Genomic DNA, 20368 nt, shown 5'->3' on the forward strand with positions numbered 1-20368 from the left:
CCCTGGGTGTTGCTGTGGGTGCGCCTGGGTGTTGCTGTAGGTGACCCCTGGGTGTTGCTGTGGGTGCCAATGGGGTGTTGTGGGTGCCGCTGGGTGTTGCTGTGGGTGCCCCTGGGATGTTGCTGTGGGTGCCCCTGGGTGTTGTGGGTGCCCCTGGGATGTTGCTGTGGGTGCCCCTGGGTGTTATTGTGGGTGCCCCTGGGTGTTATTGTGGGTGCCCCTGGGTGTTGCTGTGGGTACCCCTGGGTGTTGCTGTGGGTGCCCCTGTGTTGTTGTGGGTGCCGCTGGGTGTTGCTGTAGTTGACCCTGGGAGTTGCTGTGGCTGACCCTGGGTGTTGCTGTAGTTGACCCTGGGTGTTGCTGTGGCTGACCCTGGGTGTTGCTGTGGGTGGCCCTGGGTGTTGATGTGGGTGTCCCTGAGTGTTGCTGTGGGTGGCTCTGGGTGTTGCTGTAGTTGACCCTGGGTGTTGCTGTAGTTGACCCTGGGTGTTGCTGTGGCTGACCCTGGGTGTTGCTGTGGGTTCCCCTGAGCGTTGCTGTGGGTGGCTCTGGATGTTGCTGTGGGTGGCTCTGGGTGTTGCTGTGGGTGGCTCTGGGTGTTGCTGTGGGTGCCCCTGGGTGTTGCTGTGGGTGCCCCTGGGTGTTGCTGTGGGTGCCCCTGGGTGTTGCTGTGGGTGCCCCTGGGTGTTGCTGTGGGTGCCCCTGAGTGTTGCTGTGGGTGCCCCTGGGTGTTGCTGTGGGTGCCCCTGGGTGTTGCTGTGGGTGCCCCAGAGTGTTGCTGTGGGTGCCCCAGAGTGTTGCTGTGGGTGCCCCAGAGTGTTGCTGTGGGTGCCCCAGAGTGTTGCTGTGGGTGCCCCTGGGTGTTACTGTGGGTGCCCCTGGGTGTTACTGTGGGTGCCCCTGGGTGTTACTGTGGGTGCCCCTGGGTGTTGCTGTGGGTGCCCCTGGGTGTTACTGTGGGTGCACCTGGGTGTTACTGTGGGTGCCCCTGGGTGTTACTGTGGGTGCCCTTGGGTGTTGCTGTGGGTGCCCCTGGGTGTTACTGTGGGTGCCCCTGGGTGTTGCTGTGGGTGCCCCTGGGTGTTACTGTGGGTGCCCTTGGGTGTTGCTGTGGGTGCCCCTGGGTGTACCCATGAGTGACTCTGGATGCTGCTACCCTGGTGGGTCTCTCGAGGCTTGGAGAGACGAAAAGCTCGGTCCTCCGTTTCGGTCAGTCTTGGACCATCAGTGTGACTTTGTAAATGGTCCAATTCGGACCGAAACGTCGTCGTAAGCTCCTCTCTATGTGCGGCTTATTTGTGTATTGTTCCAGTCACGGAATTGTGCCTTTTTGTTCTTCCAAGCATCAGTTGTGACAACGTTTCGCCCTGTGTTGATCTTTTATGAAATCACCGAAAAAGATTTACACTGAGCGAAAAGTCGTCAAGATAAAAGCTAATTATTTACTTTTATTCATTACTTCCGGTGTTGACATGACTAGGAAAATTAGACATGTCAAGGACACAAGTACAACTAACATGACATATTGTTTTAACGTTTCGCTCTCCAGGTGTTTTTGCCGTGCTCCGAGAGAGCAAAACATTGCCACAATGTCACTTTACCCAAGAAAATTATTCGGTAAAGCCGAAAGCACAGGTAATAATGTGTCGGATTAAGGTTTAAAGCCTATCGACTGCACGAGGGTCATTAAGGCCCCCCCCATTAACTTGTTCACTAACATCAAAATAACATCAGAAACGCTCATAATCCCTAAAATAGCTAGTGGAGTAACAGAGAAGGAAGCTTAACTTAGTTTGTCATCTTGTTATGGTAGTGGGGAGACAAAGTGAATTCGTGTCGCGTAAATCATGTTTAAATTTTGCGATGTAACTTTGGATAAACTATAGATTATGTAAACAGTTTGTTTAGGATAGGTAGAAAGGGATTTAGGAATATTTAGTGTGGTTTCGATTGCTTCTCTGTCTGAGATTGGTATCATCCGGCTAATATAACGAAAGTCACCGAGATTGGTATCCCCAGTTTAACATAACGCAACCCACCGTGATTGGTATCCCCCGTTTAACGCAAGACCAGCTACCGAGATTGGTATCCCACAAGCAAACGAAAAGTAATATCCCAATTTCTTCAATATAACTGAAGAAACGTTTCGCCACACAGTGGCTTCATCAGTCCAATACAAAGTAGAAATCGGTAAGTAGAGGAGGAGTTTGAGGTAATCAGTCCCTCAACCTGGAATCGATGTGTTCAGTCCATCACTCTTGTAGGAAGTGCAGCATAGGGCAAGAGAGGTGGCTTATATACTGCAGTCAGGTGAGTCGAAGTAGGAGGAGGCGGCATCACAGTGGGACCTGCCACTAGTGTAAGTAGGTCGTCGTCCAACCTGTCTTCAACTTGTCGGTTTTCAAAACCATTCATCACATCTGTCAGACACTTCAATATAACTGGTAAATTAGTTCCTAAACAACACAAAGCTAATCCAAACCTTCCATCAAGATACATCATATATAAAAGTTTGAAGCCAATCTGAATAGGCATTTTCAGTTAATTCCACAGCAATTAATATGCGCTTTAGTCGTCAGAAACATCAGTGGTATAAATTTTACGTCAGACAAGAGACGTTATCTATTACGCGGAAATCAACATTCCAATTCGTTCAGTAAAATTGGTAATTGGCAAATTGGCCTCTGTACATCCTATTAACCCTCCCTCTGTAGCAGAGTTGAAAGTCTGAAGCGGTTCGGAAAAGGGGTTGTCTCGTTAACGTAGGGATACCTGGGATACCTCAGAGGAAGACAACAGTTCTGAAAAACCACTGTTGGTATTCCCTTTTAAAGGGGAAATACTTTATTCTAGACACATCACCACTGTAATATTATACGAATGCAATAATTAGAAACTCCTAAGTTATACTGGCACTATTCTATATTTAATATTTATATGAATAATGAACTGCTCAGCGAAACTGAAAACAAATATGATTCCTAAATTAATACACGAAATTACAAAATGTAACTTATAAATGGAAGGGATTACACAGAAATGTTAAGACAATAGTTATCAGAGTTGACAAACCTGGATTACGAGAAGAATGAAGTTGAAATTGACGTTTTTAGTAGATGAAAGGACAAGTGGAGGCCTGGTGATTGCTGTGGAGCTTGAGAATATTTTACAATATCAAAATGACGATAAGTATGTAGACAAAATAGATGGACAACCCATTTTCCAGTATTGTGATGAAAATAATGTCAGGTATAATGAAGCGTGGGGTAACGTGAGAAACACGAGGTATGGTGCGAGAAAAGTCGATACAGCTTGGTATAGCTTCCCCAGTTGTATAATACAGGTCCGTTGGGACCTATTAAAATAGTGACTAAAAAAATCTAAAGAATAAGAATGCCATAGAATAGTCTAAATAACGCGGCTCACGAAATCGTAGTAACCCGATTTTAAAGAAACCAGGAAAAGTGTAGAGCCTGGACACATGACGAATGAGTCCTCACTCACAGGACGGTGTTAACCACTTTGCCAGGTGGTTCTAATACAATTTCTCCAACTAAGAATATTTCTGTACTCCAGAGGGAGGTTAGCATGGGCCACACTGTGACCACAAATGCAGGTTTTTAAAGATGGCTCCCACACCAGCGTGACTAGTGTAAGAGCATCTGTTAATAACGTTATTCCCTGGTTGACTGCAACTGTTGAGATGAACAGACTAGGCACGGAATGAGTGGAGTGCACAGTCACACCATCGTGACCCTGTCTGGCTCCTCACTTCCATGAGATTTGGCAGAACACTTTATCAGTTTTCTCCAGTGTCCTGTGATCGAAGATTTCTTTACGGTATAATAACTGTCAGGACGATTATTATTCATTAACCTGTACGAGAGATCAACACACACAGCAAAGTTGTTGCCAAGAATTGCTCTGATGAATTTTGTATTGTAACACTGCTTGATGAAGCGGTGACCAGTACGTTTGGAACTATATGACAATAATAACTTGCTTGTTTTGAAAGAAAGTGTTAAGTGTGTCCATCATTTTTACTGATACACGAGAGCGGACGAGATATCCAGTCAAGTACTCGGTGATTGATGTTAAAAGTGATGGTATTACATGTGTCAGTGATGAGCTCCCGTAAATGGCTCCAAACTCAGGGGACACTAAACACTCAATAGGTGGTTCCTAAAGTCTCTTTCTGGTGTGTCATGATAGGAGCTGAGGGTGGATAATGCTTGAGTTTGTGTGCACAGGATAGGAAATACTCCTGGTTGATCTGAGATTCTCATAAAAACGTAAAGAGCACTGCAGCAGGCCTACTGGCATAAGCTAAGCGGGTCCACCTCACACCTACTCATATACTTGTCTAACCTATTTTTAAAGCTACACAAGGTTTTAGTTTAATAACTCTATTTGGGAGTTTGTTCCGCTCATCCACAACTCTTACCAAACCAACGATTGTCTTGTCTTGGAGGCGGATGTCGCTACATGGCTTCAAGAATAGGAATATGGTTCACGCAGCCCAGGGAGAGTGAACACAGGAACAACCAGAGGAGAGCAGTGGCCAGGAGCAGCGACTCGACCCCTGCAAACACAAATAGGTTAGTACAGATAGATAATAAGTTCTAAGACTGGTATTGGCAGTGACGTAGCTCGTCTTTGGTTCTGGTGAAGCTGAGAACTTTGTGCGTGGTCTCACCGTCCTTGCTTTCGTCCACCTCTTATATAGGACCTGTCCTTACTTTACTGAAGTGTAAAAATGAGAAACTTTATTTGGATTATTTAATCCTGGAAGGTTAAACCGCAAGATAACCCGAGAGAATCAAGTAGTGGGGCTTATTTTCGCCTGGAGTCGTTAACTTGATTTTTTCCCATAGGATGTGAATCATAACAGTAGACTAACTCCTAGGCATGTGTGCACTGGTAGGTAAACAGAGACAACAGGTGTTAGGAGAGTAGCCCATCGTTTCGCCTCGCCTCTATTCAAACCAAATCAACTTAGTTGCGACCAGAACGCAACACCGCCGAGCTACAAGAGGCAATGGTCGTCAGATGACAGTCAGCTGTAACAGCTGCAGGAGCCCTTGACTCGAAGCTAGTTGAGGATCAGGAAACAAGGTAGCAATTGCAAGGCTTCTTTGAGGGTGCATCTTGCAGTCTTTTATGCAGTTAACATTGATAGATGAAGACTCACAACACTGGTATCTGCAGAAGGTGAAGCTAAATTATAATTGAACATTAAAATGGTATAAATTATAATTAACTCTTCTGCAATGGCTTAGCTAAAAGTTAATACAAGTATTTTACATACAGAGAGAAAATAAACGCATAAATCCATTCAGGACCCTTTTATTGAAACCGTTTCGTTATTTGGACCTTGATCACTATAAATGCGTGTTCAAGGACCGACACGTCTTGAAGAAAGATATTATAAGTGAAAGTATATGTGATAATTTTCCAAATGTTCTCAGCCCTCATTTTTCCTTCTTGCTACGTATCCTGAGAAACTCAGATTTTTTTTCTTGGGTGGAACGTAAAAAGACTTTTCTGAAAGGGACTTCTAATTCTTTTTTTCCTTAACCTCTCCTGTATTTTGTGCAGCATTTGGAGAGGGTTAAAAAGTCTTGAACGAGCTTCTAGGTGATTTGTGGAGAGCAGAACTTGCTGTGTAACATGTACACGCTGTCTCCTGGGAGGAGGAGGAGGTCACGAGTCTTTTGCACCAGCTGACTCTGTCAGCTAACTGCAACAGCTGATGCCATCAGCTGACTGTAACATCTGACGTCATCAGCTGACTGTATCAGCTGAACCTATAGCTGACTGCATTAGCTATCAACACCGTCTGCAATTCACAATACAAATTCTGCCTTGCCTCCATTTGCCACTTCTCTATTTTTTGCTCTTCTTAAATGCAATCGAAATTTCTAGAGGAACAGTGGGAATTCCTACAAGCAATTTACAAGCTGACTTCTCTTATCCTACCTCAGTTATTTCAAATTCTGTCTTTTTTAATACATATTTCTTTGTGTTTTTGGAATGGTATGATTTGTTGCAGCAAGTATATAGGGTAAAGAAGGTCTCTCTCTCTCTCTCTCTCTCTCTCTCTCTCTCTCTCTCTCTCTCTCTCTCTCTCTCTCTCATTTACATTTATCATTCATTTATATACATTTGTTTCTTATCACTCCCTCCCTCCCCTCTCTTATTTTCACCATCTTTCTCCTGTGGACTTCCATTCATGAAGATACAGGAAAAAACGAGAAAAGAATATGAGCAGTGACTAATCCAGAAGTCGGACATAAACACACACATGCGCGTGCGCACGCACACACACACACACACACACACACACACACACACACACACAGGGGTCAGTCCTAGGACCAGTGCTGTTTCTGATATTTGTGAACGACATGACGGAAGGAATAGACTCAGAAGTGTCCTTGTTTGCAGATGACGTGATGAGAAGAATTCATTCAGTTGAAGACCAGGCAGAACTACAAAGGGATCTGGACAGGCTGCAGACCTGGTCCAGCAATTGGCTCCTGGAGTTCAACCCCACCAAGTGCAAAGTCATGAAGATTGGGGGAAGGGCAAAGAAGACCGCAGACGGAGTACAGTCTAGGGGCCAGAGGCTACAAACATCACTCAAGGAAAAAGATCTTGGGGTGAGTATAACACCAAGCACATTTCCTGAAGCGCACATCAACCAAATAACTGCTGCAGCATATGGACGCCTAGCAAACCTCAGAACAGCATTCCGACATCTTAATGAGGAATCGTTCAGGACCCTGTGCACTGTGTACGTTAGGCCCATATTGGAGTATGTGGCACCAGTTTGGAGCCCACACCTAGCCAAGCACGTAAAGAAACTAGAGAAAAGTGCAAAGGTTTGCAGCAAGACTAGTCCCAGAGCTAAGGGGTATGTCCTACGAGGAGAGGTTAAGGGAAATCGACCTGACGACACTGGAGGACAGGAGAGATAAGGGAGGGGGACATGATAACGACATACAAAATACTGAAAGGAATTGACAAGGTGGACAAAGACAGAATGTTCCAGAGATGGGACACAGCAGCAAGAGGACACAGTTGGAAGTTGAAGACACAGATGAATCACAGGGATGTTAGGAAGTATTTCGTCAGTCACAAGAGTAGTCAGAAAGTGGAATAGTTTGGGATGCGATGTAGTGGAGGCGGGATCCATACATAGCTTTAAGCAGAGGTATGATAAAGCTCACGGTTCAGGGAGAGTGACCTAGTTGCGTCCAGTAAAGAGGCGGGGCCAGGAGCTTTGAATCGACCCCTGCAACCTCAACTAGGTGAATACACACTCTCACACACACACTGTATGCAGAGGTCCTGTCAAACCCACATGGGGCCAAAACAAAGACAGGGAGCACACTAGGACAGAATGAGAGGTTGGAAGACATTGAAGGAACTAGTACATGCGCAGGGACCTTACCAGATACCGGTGGGGGCCAGGAACAGGTGAGCAGGATGGACAAACCAAGGGGCATAGGGGCCATAACTAGGGAAGGGACTGAAGGAAGGAACACTCCACGGGAAGGAACTAAAACACATCAGAGTATGCAATGGGAGTCACAGTGGGAGGTGGAAAGGGAGAGATCAGTGTGTGTCTATGGGCTAGACGAAGCTAAAGGGGAAACTTATGATGAAAGAAAGCAGGAGGAGAAAAAAGCGATTGAAGATATCATGAAGGTGATAGGCGAGGGGGACATGACCCAGGTGGCAAATTTTCGGAGAATCGGGTGGTTTACAAAGAAAAGGAATCGGCCTCTCAAAGTAATTTTCAAGGCAGAATCAACCCGAACCATGATCCTGCAGGAGAAAGCACGGCTGAGAGGCAAGCAGGAGTTCATGAGTGTGTACCTCGATCGAGACAGAACACAGGACGAAAGAAATATGATGAAAGAGAGAGTTCAAAAGCGAAAGGAGAACTGGGAGGAAATGAAAAAGGAGAGCAGAATAACCCAGGATCAAATGGAAGGACAAGCACACCCCCCAGAAACATCTGCAGAAGAACTCCAGCCACGACACCCCCAAGGCAAGTGAACAATCCAAACCATCATACACCGATCCCTCTGTTCCCACCCCCCGCATCACAGTTACAGTATTGGAACAGAAGTTGAAGGTTTGGTACACAAATGCAGATGGATTAACGAATAAACATGAGGAATGGCAAGAAAGAATCAATGAGAAGTCCCTAGACATCATAGCAGTTACAGAAACAAAACTCACGGAGACAATAACAAATGTAATCTTCCCACCAGGATGCCAGATCATGAGGAAAGATAGAAGGGGCAGAGGGGGAGGTGGGATTGCTCTGCTCATAAAAAACAGATGGAAATTCGAGAAAATAGAAGGCATAGATGAGACGGGAGAAAGAGACTACATAGTAGGTACACTTCAGTCTGGGGAACACAAGGTGGTCATTACAGTGATGTATAATCCACCACAGAACTGCAGGAGGCCAAGAGAGGAATATGAAGAGAGCAACAGAGCAATGGTGGACACACTTGCTGAGGTGGCAAGAAGAGCTCACTCCAGCAGAGCAAAGTTGCTGGTAATGGGGGATTTCAACCACAGGGAGATTGACTGGGAAAACCTGGAGCCACATGGGGGTCCCGAAACATGGAGAGCCAGGATGTTGGACGTGGTGCTGGAAAACCTCATGCACCAACATGTTAAGGACACTACCAGAGTGAGAGGGGAGGATGAACCAGCATTATTGGACCTTGTGTTCACCCTGGGCAGCTCAGACATTGAGGACATCAAGTATGAGAGTCCTCTAGGAGCTAGCGACCACGTTGTTCTGTGCTTTGAATACATAGTAGAGCTGCAAGTGGAGAAAGTAACAGGAGTTGAATGGGAAATGCCTGACTAGAAAAGAGGGGACTACATAGGGTTGAAGAACTTCCTGCGGGAGGTCCAGTGGGACAGAGAACTGGCAGGAAAGCCAGTAAACGAAATGATGGAATATGTAACAACAAAATGCAAGGAGGCAGTGGAAAGGTTTATTCCCAAGGGCAACAGAAACAACGGGAAGACCAGAACGAGCCCCTGGTTTACCCGACGGTGTAAGGAGGCAAAAAACAAAGTGCAATAGAGAATGGAAAAAGTACAGAAGGCAGAGAACACACGAAAATAGGGAGATCAGTCGCAGAGCCAGGAACGAGTACGCACATGTAAGGAGAAGGGCCCAGCGACAGTATGAAAATGACATAGCATCGAGAATCAAGACTGACCCGAAACTGTTGTATAGCCACATCAGGAGGAAGACAACAGTCAAAGACCAGGTGATCAGATTAAGAACAGAAGGTGGAGAACTGACAAGAAATGATCAGGAGGTATGTGAGGAGCTGAACAGGAGATTTAAGGAAGTTTTCACAGTAGAGACAGGAAGGGCTGTGGGAAGACAGCACAGAAGGGAACATCAAGAGAGAATATACCAACAAGTGTTGGATGACATACGAACAACCGAGGAGGAGTTGAAGAAGCTCCTAAGTGACCTTGGTACCTCAAAGGCGATGGGACCGGACAACATCTCTCCATGGGTCCTTAGAGAAGGAGCAGAGATGCTGTGCGTGCCTCTAACCACAATCTTCAACACATCCCTTGAAACTGGGCAACTACCTGAGAAATGGAAGACAGCAAATGTAGTCCCCATATTGAAGAAAGGAAACAGAAACGAGGCGCTAAACTACAGGCCTGTGTCTCTGACATGTATTGTGTGCACAGTCATGGAGAAGATTATCAGGAGGAGAGTGGTCGAACACCTGGAACGGAACAAGATTATAAATGAAAACCAGCATGGGTTCATGGAAGGCAAATCTTGTATCACAAGCCTCCTGGAGTTTTATGACAAGGTAACAGAAGTAAGACACGAGAGAGAGGGGTGGGTAGATTGCGTTTTCCTAGGCTGCAGGAAGGCCTTTGACACAGTTCCCCACAAGAGATTAGTGCAGAAGCTGGAGGATCAGGCTCATGTAACAGGGAGGGCACTGCAATGGATCAGGGAATACCTGACAGGGAGGCAGCAACGAGTCATGGTACGTGAAGAGGTATCACAGTGGGCGCCTGTGGCGAGCGGGGTCCCACAGGGGTCAGTTCTAGGACCAGTGCTATTTTTGATATATGTGAAAGACATGATGGAAGGAATAGACTCTGAAGTGTCCCTGTTCGCAGATGATGTGAAGTAGATGAGAAGAATTAAATCGGATGATGAGGCAGGACTGCAAAGAGACCTGGACAGGCTGGACATGTGGTCCAGTAACTGGCTTCTCGAATTCAATCCTGCCAAATGCAAAGTCATGAAGATTGGGGAGGGGCAAAGAAGACCGCAGACAGAGTATAGGCTAGGGGGACAAAGACTACAGACCTCACTCAGGGAGAAAGACCTCGGAGTAACCATAACACCGAGCACGTCACCGGAGGCACACATCAACCAAATAACTGCTGCAGCATACGGGCGCCTGGCAAACCTGAGAATAGCGTTCCGATACCTTAATAAGGAATCGTTCAAGACACTGTACACTGTGTGTGTTTGGCCCATACCGGAGTATGCAGCACCAGTCTGGAACCCACACCTGGTCAAGCACGTAAAGAAGTTAGAGAAAGTACAAAGGTTTGCAACAAGCCTAGTCCCAGAGCTCAGGGGAATGTCTTACGAGGAAAGGTTGAGGGAAATCGGACTGACGACACTAGAGGACAGAAGGGTCAGGGGAGACATGATAACGACATACAAGATACTGCGGGGAATAGACAAGGTGGACAGAGATAGGATGTTCCAGAGAGGGGACACAGGAAAAAGGGGTCACAACTGGAAGCTGAAGACTCGGACGAGTCACAGGGACATTAGGAATTATTTCTTCAGTTATAGAGTCGTCAGGAAGTGGAATAGCCTAGCAAGTGAGGTAGTGGAGGCAGGAACCATACATAGTTTTAAGAAGAGGTATGATAAAGCTCAGGAAGCAGAGAGAGGACCTAGTAGCGATCAGTGAAGAGGCGGGGTCAGGAACTGAATCTCGACCTCTGCAACCACAATTAGGCGAGTACAATTAGGCGAGTACACACTCTCTCTCTCTCTCTCTCTCTCTCTCTTTCTCTCTCTCTCTCTCTCTCTCTCTCTCTCTCTCTACAAACATACAAACCTGGCTTTAACTATTAAGATGACACAGGAATGACTGTGGGCACGAAGCATTTATCAGTAGATATAATCACTGCCCATTATATAATTATTATTACCTCTTATATAATGGGATATACCTACTACAGTAATTATTTAATGGGGTCACGCGTCTGATGCCCAATAAATATTAGTACAATAGTAGTAATAATAGCAGCGTCAATAGTACAAGCAGTAAATAAAGTGATACGAAAAGATTACGGAGCTCTCAACACATCTGCTTAAACTGTAATTTGGTAAACACAAAAATAATAGTGGTATTAATAGCAAAAATAATAGCAGTAATAATACCATTAATAATAACAGTACTAATGATACAAGCGGTAGATGAAGTGATACTAAAAGATAACTGGAATTTAGCAAACACATAATAATAACAATAATAGCAGTAACAATAGAATAATTAACAACAGTACATGAAGTGATATTAAAAGATAACTGAGCTCTAGACACATCTTAAACTGAGATTTAGTAAACACACACAAAACAGCAAGGGTCTCTAGCTCTAACTTTAGTGTTTAACATCAGTTTCAAAATAGTAGAAGACATTTAACGTGAGTATTTTTATTCACCTTAGTATTTTCCTGGAATGTTTCGGACGATACAGAGTTTGTGGTCACCAGCGGATCACTGCTACATTCCGGTCATGCAGGAGACCAGAGACACAGCACATTCATGCAATATCCACAACTCATGGACGTGCAGGAAACACTGCAATAAAGCAGAATGCTTTCTTTATTACCTGTCTGGTTTGCTATGGGTTCGGAATCTGCTCACTCCGTGAGTTTATTTTGACTTGACACCTGAAGAACAAGACTTATTGATGTCTATATGGACTTGAAGAGTTTTGGTCAGCAAGAGGAAGGTCGTTTGTTTCCATGCTTCTTATTTGGGAGGGCCTGTGGAAGGCCTGTGGAAGGCCTGTGGAGGGCCTGTGGAGGGAAGACTTTATTCAGATTTCTCGGTATTTCTCATCTGGCAACTATCAGTGAGGAGAGACAGTGAAACGTGGCGGGTTGAACCCGTAGATTTTCTGCATTATGAGCCGCCCTCTTTTCTCTCTCTCTCTCTCTCTCTCTCTCTCTCTCTCTCTCTCTCTCTCTCTCTCTCTCTCTCTCTCTCTCTCTGTCACGGCTATTTACAGGATCGGTAAAGGTAAATTATGTTACCTGTGTTATTAATCAGATGGACTCTTTTGAGTTACTGCTAAAGGTTCAATAAGTACATATACTTCTTAGTGTATCAAAGCAGGTACAGCTGTAGGAGTATGTGTAGTACATAGTGACATAGCAAATGGGAGTACATGAGAGCGTAGTAAAGATATTGACAAGGCTTGCAGATTAAAATATTTTGTAAAATATAACACCACAGTTCTCTATTATATCATGTTGAATATGACTGTCAAGGGACTTATGACAGAGGCAGGGTGACAGAGGCAGGGTGACAGAGGCAGGGTGACAGAGGCAGGGTGACAGAGAGAGACACATAGACACATACAGAAACACCGAGACAGAAAGACAGACAGAGACACACAGACATACGTTACAGTGCAAGCTTTTCAATTGGGCAACGTTTCACACTGTGCTGAACTGCATCAGATCTTAAAATTCTCATCTCTCAGCCTCCAAACTTGGTCCCGGGATCACAGTTTTTAACATATATTGAACATTGCTGGTACGTGTTTTCGGCTTCATAGATGGAAAATATCAGGAACGTCACATTACTCAAAATCTAAAAAAAAATTGCTATCATCCTCTTTCTTTTAAATTTTATGCTCTTTTTTTGAGCAAAGCAATATATGAATAGTGGATTATACCGCCCTGCGGCACGTACCCAGGGCGGCGTAATTTTTTTAATAAATACACCTGGTCACAGACCGGGCCGCGGGGGCGTTAACCCCCGGAACTCTCTCCAGGTAAACTCCAGGTAATATGATGACCCCTAGCCAAGGTTGGGTTTCTCGAGAGGTGGTACCATTGAGGCTTCCCCAGAGATAGTTCCAGCGAGGATTCCCCAGAGGTAGTTCCATTGAGGCTTCCCCCCAGAGGTATTTCCAGCGAGGCTTTCCCAGAGATAGTTCCAGCGAGGTTTCCCCAGAGAAAGTTCCAGCGAGGTTTCCCCAGAGATAGTGGCAGCGAGGGTTCCCCAGAGATAGTTCCAGCGAGGTTTCCCCAGAGGCAGTTCCAGTGAGGATCTCCTAGAGATAGTTCCAGTGAGGCTTCCACAGAGATACTTCCAGTGAGGCTGCCCCAAAGATAGTTCCAGTGAGGCTTCCCCAGAGATAGTCCCTAGTGAGGATTCCCAGATGAACACAGGATGAGTACACCAAGAGATGATTGTCTCTGTATATGTACGGAGAGATTATGTGAATCCTTAATGACCCTCGTGTAGTCATTAATCAGCATGTCACTGTACAACAGGAGCACCTGTCACCCTACAGCAGGTGCACCTGTCACCCTACAGCAGGTGCACCTGTCACCCTACAGCAGGTGCACCTGTCACCCTACAGCAGGTGCACCTGTCACCCTACAGCAGGTGCACCTGTCACCCTACAGCAGGTGCACCTGTCACCCTATAACAGGTGCACCTGACTACAGAAGGTACATTAACATAGTTACGATGGAGACATCGTCTTGCATGCCGAGGTCTCTCTCAGCAAGTTAGAACCACTCTCGGATCAGACCCATTATACATTATCGATTATACAATAACATGCACATAGGACTGAAGTCACTATTCGAGCAGAAATGTTGCAGCCGCTCACAGCGAACGTTCACTCCAAAGAAGATGTGATGACCACACAGCAGGACGACGGATCGAGCCTGAAACGGTCCTTAAACTGAATGACACATTTACTGAAGACACGTTTTGCTCATCCCCCCCCCCCCCCGCCCCGTCTGGTGGACGAGACGTGTCTTCAGTAAACATTTTAACACTTGCATTCGCGTCGGTCTCGCACACTTGTCGATATTAATCACCACTTCTGACATTAGCTATTAAATTAAAGTGAAATTATAAATGAATCGATCGAAGATAATAGGCGGCCCAGGAGATAGAACTCCACACTTAGAGAAGTAAGGAACAAACGGCAAGATTAATAAAAATAGTGAAATGTCCCAGAGGAAGCACAACTACGATAATATGTAAACAAAGGGATCAAATAACTACAACAGAAGAAATGAACAAGATTGATGCAAAGAATTTCCAAGAATGAGGCTGAACGTCGGAACATATGGAAAGTGGAAGTATAAAAAAGAAAGAAAGTGCTCTTGAGTAAGTAGAAACATACAGGCATAGCAATTAAAGGAAATTTATTATGACTGTAATAAGATGAACGACAACAAAGAAATACCCGAAGATAAATAAGGCTAAATTCTATCACACTCCATCAAGCTGTGTGGGGCAGGTATTAAGGAGAGACAGTAGAGAGCACTTTCAACACGACTCACGTGTCACAACACCATCATAACACCCGACCCATAACTCTTATATTCTTATGAAATTTATAGCAACTGCAAACAGAAAACTTCTCAGAAGGGAGGGTAGGTTATGGTCGATTCCACAGTTGTTAGATTGATGAATGACGGCCTTCGTGGAGTGCCTGCAGAGTTAAGGTTATAGCACTGTCTTGTCTCGCTAATGTCAACACTGACTGTTATAGAAGGTTAAGGGAAGTGTACACTGGCAGCGACAAGGTAAGAGGAATGTGTGTGTATGTGTGTGTGTGTTAATACATAATATTATGCAGAAACACCATGGTATGTGGAGGTCGATACAGTAAATGTGCCTCCTGCACCAGCTCCATTACTCGAAAAAATGACTGTCTTCTGCGAGTGTTCCATTGTGCGATACAATGATTGTGTCTTCAGCAACTGTTGCATTGCTCGATATAAAGACTGTCTCCTACAATTGTTCCATTACTCGATACAGTGACGGTCTCTCCTGCAAATGTTCCATTACTCAATATAGCGACTGTCTCCAGCTGTTCGATTGCTCGAAACAGTGGCTCCTGCAACTGTGCCACTGCTCGATACAGTGACTGTTACTGCTCGTCTGGCACCTCACTATTACCTCAAGGCCTTGTGCAGTGGCGGGATTATTGACAGATATATTAATGAGACAATGTACGCATATAAAATTTATAATTACAGACAAAGCCGGGAAAAACAAAGACATATGGCAAAAGGCCTTTTTATTTATAACTTCAATGGTGGTATACAATACCGGGAAGTTGATAATTAAGAATCACATGTAACACCTGGGTACCTTTAGAGACGTTTAGAGAACCAGTGACTTTTTAATACCAATGCGGAGAATAAGTACTGGAAACGGCGGAAGACGTGAGTAGGTAATCTGATACGATTTTATAGTTAGAACATTTTCCCTGCCAGAGACTTTATACATGTAGGAGTAACGTGGTATAAACAAAGATTTCCTTTTGTTACAAATGTTTCTTTCCACTACAAGAGTTCACAGCCACACACTAGTTAAAGATAACGTGTTGACTTGAGCAAACTTTTCGCTTAGAGATATGTTGTCTTTAAAGGATTCCTGTGCTCATGCAGAAGTCTACATTGGCCCTATTCACCCCAGCGCTGGGATAATATGGCACTATGTAGGCACCACTTGCCTACGTAGAAGCGAGAAGCCTCCTTCAGGTCCACCTAAGTTTCCTTTGACTAAAGAAACTGTGGCAACTTGCAACAGTTTGGTGCAACAAAGACCCTTCACACAAGACGGGTGTTCTAAGACAGGTAGTTCAAAGAGGACAGGTCCTTCAAAGAGAACAGGTCCTTCAAAGAGAACAAGTCGTTTGAGCAGCACAGGTCCCTCAAAGGGAACAGGTCGTTTAGGGAGGACAGTTCGTTCAAAGAGGGCAGGTCGCTCGGAGAGGATAGGTCGTTCAGAGAGGACAGGTTCAAAGAGAGCAGGTCACTGAAAGAGGACAGGTCGTTCAAAGAGGACAGATCGTTAGAACAGGACAGGTCGCTTTAACAGGACAGGTCGCTTGAACAGGACAGGTCATTTGAACAGGACAGGTCGTTTGAACATGACAGGACGTTTGAACAGATGCAACTCTATACGTAAGCTACTCTAAGTACACTCTTGTAAATATAGGCCTGTAAATACTCCTGTAAATACACCCTTTCTAACACACTCTTGCAAATGCACCCTTGTAAATGAACTTCTACAAACACAACCTTGTTCGTACTTCAGTTCTCTCCGTTAGACCCGACTTCACCCCACTGACTCAACAGTAAAAGGCTATTCCTACAAGCGTTCTGCGTGAATGAATGTGATTTCATGACATTATCCCCTTCAATTCATGATTACAGCTGAAATTCAAGATGGATGTTACACCTAACAAGCATACAAGTATTTTAACTCTTAGAAAATATGCCGAACACTCCCATCTTTCACCCAGGACAACCAGCTTCTTCTCATTCATAACGTCGGCACTTAATTCTTTCTTATCGGCATTGCAGCCACGCACGTTCGAACCAGCCAGACTTTAAAAATCACATTTTTCTTGTCTAGTTAATTGATATAGAGGAAAGGGGCTTAAGATCCGTGCTTTAGGTCCTAAAATCGTGTCCCACGACAGTCATTGTTACAAGAGGAAAGATTCCTTCCCCATTTTTCCGTGGGATTTGAAAGGAAAAACTGCAAAGGACAAGAACTATAAAGAAATTCAGAAGAATCTTCAGAAATCCATATAGACATGTAGACATGTATGGATATTTGCGCATATGTTATGTATGCTGTATGTACATAGTGATCACAGGATTTCCTTGTCAGCTTAGGAGTTTGTAAACAGAGACTGCGAGAACAGCAACCCTGCCAGGGTGTAAAATATTTAAAACAGTTCTGTTTAACACTTATATAACGTTACGGTAATGCCTTCTGAAAGATTGCTGTTGACCAACCTATATGTAACCTATATGTGACATGTATAGGTAATCTCGCATGACTTTATTCGATGGCCTAAGAATGGTTCTCATGCGACACGCACTTTTCAGTGCGTGAAGAGTGTGTGTGTGTGTGTGTGTGTGTGTGTCATATTGGGGGCTCTGGTGGCCTGGTGGTTAACGCTCTCGCTTCACCCGGTGAGGGCCTGGGTTCGATTCCCAGCCAGAGTAGAAACATTGGACGTGTTTCTTTCCACCTGTTGTCTATGTTCCCCATCAGTAAAATGGGTACCTGGGTGTTAGTCGACTGGTGTGGGTCGCATCCTGGGACACTGACCTAAGGAGGCCTGGTCACAGACCGGGCCGCGGGGGCGTTGACCCCCGGAACTCTCTCCAGGTAAACTCCAGGTACCACCTCAACAACTAACTGTGGACTACATCCTCAGAGAAGAGAATAAATGTGCTTCAGAAAAACTCAACTTTTTGCTGGAGCTGTTCGAGTATTTTTTTTCCCTACCACCCCTATATGCAATGTTTGTGAACTAAGGAGAATAACATGCATGTTATCACAGAATTTGCGTCATAAATACTTCATCCAACTCCCCGGTGGTGGGTCGTGTGCCCAGAATGTTGCAGTCATTTTCCCTCCAGACTGCAACATTGAGTCTCTGGAGAAGAAAGTTGGTCGCTGTTGGGTTCTAGATTGTCATGAGTTTGTCAGGTAACTCTTTAAGGAGTCAGAGAGCATACTAGTACCACGCTCCGAAAGTATCCGATCCTATCGTGAGGTAGTCAGAGCACAGTGTCAGCCCACTGTATTTGTTAATCTTCTGAAACTAGCTGTACCACCCCTTTCTACTCTAGAGTACTGTAGAGTAGGTATGTGTCCCCCAGTGTAGTTGCATGAGTGTAGTCCCGTACTATCTGCTAACTATCCTGCCAAGGTAACATAGTGACTCCATCTGGACGCTTCTGACTTCCGTCAGGCCTCAGCACCTGAGATGACCATTCTGCTGGACAACGAGCTGTGGCGAGGGTTTGCTTGACGAAGTCATTCACCTCTTCTTGTCTGTCTTACTTCCTTTCTGACGTATGACAAATATCTTTATTTCTAAAAGTACATGTACAAGGTATACAGACCATAGCTGACATCAGTGACATACTACTAAATAGAAAGCCGCTTGTTATGCAATGTATTTCGGGCAAATTAGGTCAGCTTTGCCACAGGATGCTACCCACCCCAATTGACTAACACCCAGGTACCCACTTTACTGATGGGTGAACAGGGACAACCGGTGTAAGGAAACACGCCAAATATTTCTACCTTTGCCAGGAATCGAACCCGGACCCTGACTGCGTGAAGCGAGGGATTTTACCACCAGGCCATGGGCCACCAAACGAGACCATGTAGTGTTAACTGATCAGCTGACGATGAGTAAGGGGGCGGCTAGGCGAAGACCTACACTAATCCGAATAACCTGAGAGTCGGAGCTAGCGTCAAAGAAGAAATTAGGGATAGTTAAAAGATACCTTCACCGCTAGAGGACGATCTTAACAATGCAAGACAAGCCACGAGGGGGGTGTGGAAATCTTAAGTTCAAGTACTTTCACACTTCTCGGTGCATCATCAGGAGCTGTGCAATGTTGCAAGGGCAGCAAGAGGAGAAAATGACTTGAAGTTTTTTCAGAATAAGGTAGCGCATGGGTGGCACCCGCGAGGATACACACACACACACACACACACACACAGACACATACACACACACACACACACACACACACACACACATTATATATATATATATATATATATATATATATATATATATATATATATATATATATATATATATATATATATAATATATTATGTAATACTCCATGGATAGAAATATTAAACTCTTGATGCTAGAAAATCGACATACTTCAGCAGGTAAAGTTCAAGGTCTGAGGCTCAAATGATGTGTCCCGAGGGGGATAAGTGCTTCTCGCTGGTGCAGTTTTGCCTGCACGTGTGTGAGTTGCAACATGCATGCACGACAGGAAGCGTGTGTGTGTGTGTGTGTGTGTGTGTGTGTGTGTGTGTGTGTGTGTGTGTGTGTGTGTGTGTGTGTGTGTGTGTGTTAACTCACCTAATTGTGGTTGCAGGGTCAGAGACTCAGCTCCTGGCCCCGCCTCTTCACCGACCGCTACTAGGTCCTCTCTCCCCCTGCTCCATGAGCTTTATCATACCTCGTCTTAAAACTATGTATAGTTCCTGCCTCCACTACATCGCTTGCCAGACTATTCCACTTCCTAACTACTCTATGACTGAAGAAACGCTTCCTAACATCCCTTTGACTCATCTGAGTCTACAGCTTCCAATTGTGACCCCTTGTTTCTGTGTCCCATCTCTGGAACATCCTGTCTCTGTCCACCTTGTCTATTCCACGCTCTATTCCACCCTCCTGTCCTCCAGTGTTGTCAGACCGATTTCCCTTAACCTTTCTTCATAGGACATTCCCCTTAGCTCTGGAACTAGCCTTGTTCCAAACCTTTGCACTTTCTCTAATTTCTTGACATGTTTGACCAGGTATGGGTTCCAAACTGGTGCTGCGTACTCCAGTATAGGCCTGACGTACACAGTGTATAAGTCTTGAACGATTCCTTACTGAGGTACCAGAACGCTATTCTTTGGTTTGCCAAGCGCCCATATGCCGCAGCAGTTACCTGGTTAATGTGTGCTTCTGGCGATGTACTCGGTATTATACTCACTCCTAGGTCTTTCTCCTTGAGTGAGGTTTGCAGCCTTTGGCCTCAAAGCTTATACTCTGTCTGCGGTCTTCTTTGCCCTCCTCCGATCTTCATGACTTTGCATTTGGCGGGGTTAAATTCTAGGAGCCAGTTTCTGGACCACGCATCCACCCTGTCCAGGTCTCTTTGTAGACTTGTCTGGTCCGCGTCTGATTTAATTCTCCTCATTAACTTCGTCATCTGCAAACAGGGACACTTCTGAGTCTATCCCTTCCGTCATGTCGTTCACATATACCAAGAATAGCACTGGTCCCAGGACTGACCACTGTGGGACCCCGCTCGTTACCGGCGCGCACTGTGATGCCTCATCACGGACCATGACTTGCTGTTGCCTCCCTGTTAGGTATTCTCTGATCCATTGCAGTGCCCTTCCTGTTATACGTGCCTATTCCTCTAGCTTCTGTACTAATCTCTTGTGAGGAACTGTGTCGAAGGCCTTCTTGCAGTCCAAGAAAATGCAATCAAC

The sequence above is a fragment of the Cherax quadricarinatus genome, chromosome 72, assembly GCF_038502225.1.
Source record: "Cherax quadricarinatus isolate ZL_2023a chromosome 72, ASM3850222v1, whole genome shotgun sequence".
Classification (NCBI taxonomy): Eukaryota; Metazoa; Arthropoda; class Malacostraca; order Decapoda; family Parastacidae; genus Cherax; species Cherax quadricarinatus.